Raw genomic sequence first — 3453 nt, 5'->3', positions numbered from 1 at the left:
ACAGGGTGGTAAACAGACTGTCCCATGTTATACCCGGCAAGTTGGTGCAACAGAGTAAGAGACAAATTGAGCCGATACCAACAAATCAGAGTAGTGGACACAAGGGGATCCAAGTAGAGGTCAAAGGCTAGCTATGTTTGAATGCACATATATGTGATGAATGGGGTAGAGGAAATTCATTCAAGTCTACGCTTTGCAACTGTGTGGATCATAGTTCAATTGCACAACACAGTATCTAAGACATGTGACTTTATTATAGCATCGGCACCATATATGGTAGACAGATGTGCAGAAAACTCTCGTGTGTGTGTGTATGTGTGTATGTATGAGTGTTTACATATGAAAAACATCGCTTGTATAAATAATAGACTTGCAGGAAAATGCAGGGGCAAGAAGGAAAATATTCCCGTCAATCTGCAAAAGCACAGACAAGAAGTGGAAGTGTAAAGATATTGCAATTGGAATTGGAATTTGAATTTGAATTTGCCTCTTGGCGAATGGTTTGGATGAAAAACATAGGGGAAAGATTAAAGGGAAGACTAAGGTGTCCTTTGGCAGCATGATGGTTAAATCTGTAGGACCATTTTCTGTCTGCCATAGCATGTGCATGTCTAATTGGATACATACCGAATAATTTATGCTGACTCTGAGAAAGAGAGATAAAAATGGGGAAGATCCAAGTTGGCTAAGCTTTAATAAGTTGTGAGTGTTGAAGGGTAAGAGAGTTTTATGAATATCAAGAGTGGTGAATTTTTAGACCTTCGTCGGCATAGATTTTGAAGCTATTTCTTTCTAGTTGGGATAAATTTGGATCATTTCTATTTGGCCGTCACTTTTCAATTTCTTCCATTTTCATATCAATTGATTTCATATTTGGTGTATTGGTGTTGTTGTATATAATAATCATTGACATGAAATGTTTTCACCATAAGTTAATAAATTAAAGAGTTAATTGCTTTTAAAGTTTGCAAATTTTGGGTAATCTTAGCCAATCGAAAACCACAGACATGTAGGAGTCTGTTTCCATAGTAACAAGCTAAGCTGTTTATATCTTAATAGAAAGTAGGCACATTCCCACACCACTTATCTCTTGAACTGACAAGATACTATTTATTTGACTGTTACCAGGCAAATTAAAATACATCCTAATCACTTTCCCTCCTCCAGATAAATTCAAATTTCAGTATGCCTAAATGTCACCTCAGTGGTGATTGGAAAAATTAAAGCTGAAAATTAAGTAATTTTCAATGTTACATCACCATACTATACAATTACTTAACTCCTTCCCATCATTTACCATATTTTATTTTATAGCAAAGATCCATAAAGAATTCTTTTTATGAAGGAGTTAGAATTAAAAAAGCTGGGTATAGTTTCACATTTGAATGCAACTCAAAGCTTTTATTTATGTCTATTTCAATTCCAACTTAAACTGGAATATCTTAAATCTTGCACTTCTTATTCTGCACTTTTCCAGGTTCATTATTTTTCCTGCTTAGATATACATAAACTCCCTCACCCATAAACATGCACAGACCTCTCTCTCTCTCTCTCTCCACACACACATTTAACTCCTTGTTATAAGAACACTGTGTTCATTGTTGTTCAATGACATTGCCCTGTCCTTCAGCTACATGACTTACCTTGTCAACCAACACTTCTTAACATCAAAATAGAAGCCCTTTTACCTGCTATATCATTATTTGCACACTTATCTATTCACAGTCAACTAGCAAGAAGAACAAACTATATTCTTTCTCTTTTTTTTATTTAAATATAGAATGTTCCAATTTATTCTGTGAAGGCGCATGGCTCAGTGGTTAGAACATTGGGCTCACAATCATGAGGTAGTGAGTTCGATTCCTTGCCAGGGCAGTGTGTTGTGTTGTGTTCTTGAGCAAAACACTTTATTTCGCATTACTCCAGTTCACTCAGCTGTAAAATGAGTTGCAACATCACTGGTGCCAAGCTATATTAAACTTTTCATTGGAAACTTTTCAGTGGCATGGCGTGGTGTGGAGAGGAGAGGCTGGTATACATGGGTGACTGCTGGTCTTCCATAAGTAACTTTCCCCGGACATGTGTCTTGGAAGGTAACTTTTAAGGTGCAATCCCTTGGTTGTTCTTGACCAAAGGGGGTCTTTACTCTTTCTAATTTGTCTTTTTTATGCATAAACCACCAATGCAAAAGCATAGTGAATTATTTCAATGTTCTCAAGATTTGTTAAACAATTATTTTTGTTTTCAAAATCACATTTACTTTTCTATTACTATTATTTTTACTTTTTTTGTTTCAAGTTAGCAACAATTAGAACAATAACATAATAGCAATCTAACATTAATGGTAGTTACAGCATCATCATCATTATTATAAGGCAGTGAGCTGGCAGAATCGTTAGGATGCTGGATGATCTGCTTAGCGGTATTTTGCCCATTGCAATATTGAGTTCAAATTCCGTTGAGGTCGACTTTGTCTTTTATCCTTTCGGGGTCGATAAATTAAGTACCAGTGAAACACTCGGTTGAGCAAATCGACTTATTCCCTCCCTCAAAATTTCTGCCCTTGTGACAAAATTTGAAAGTATTATTATCAATGGTTATGCGCAATGAGAAAAATACGCCAGCCAAAGTAGTGAGGAAGACAATCATGGTATCTTGTTTTTCAATCCTCAAATGAACAACTGTAGGAAACCTCTCCTGAAATAAAAATGTGAATACTGTATTGCTTGGCATGGTGTCACTGAGAGAACTGTCTGCAGTCTTATTCGTTGGCGAGATTTTTAATCAGTTAGTGATTTGTGTGCTTCAATATCAACAGACATAATATATTCACAACCAACCAAACCAGATTACATACATTGCTGCACACAGAACATGGCTCATTCGATACACGATGCCATGTGAGGTACAAATATTTGTGTACCTGCTGCAGAATGACCGGGTAATTGTTCTATGCACTGCTTTACAGAAAACGGATATTTGTCGCTTTTCAGAAGGTGCATCATTAGCTAAATAATTACAAGTATACACTCAAGTATGCAATAACACAGACTTCCTTGTATGAAGTTATCAACCACCTCACCAACAACAACACTGAACACCTTTTTGATCTCCATGTGTCTAACACACGTGGACATGCCTACAAAGTCAGAAAACAATACAGCTCTCATGACTTTCGGAAACATTTTTTCACGCTCAGAGTTGCTGAAGCATGGAATAAACTGCCTGCGTCAGTTGTTGACTGCCATGACACTGCATCTTTTAAGGCCCTCATGCTTTCCGAAATCCGCCGAAACTACACCTGATTATATATACACTTTAGATGAGTTGTAGTGCACCTGAGCACTGTACACAATTATTATTATTATTATTATGAGCACATATGCAGACACACACAAACAAATGTATATATACTCAGCAAGGAGTTGCATAATGCTGCTGAAAAACCATTGC

This window comes from Octopus sinensis, linkage group LG3, assembly GCF_006345805.1.
Source record: "Octopus sinensis linkage group LG3, ASM634580v1, whole genome shotgun sequence".
In the NCBI taxonomy this organism is placed as follows: Eukaryota; Metazoa; Mollusca; class Cephalopoda; order Octopoda; family Octopodidae; genus Octopus; species Octopus sinensis.
The sequence above is the reverse complement of the archived record's forward strand: the minus strand, read 5'-3'. Positions refer to the sequence as shown.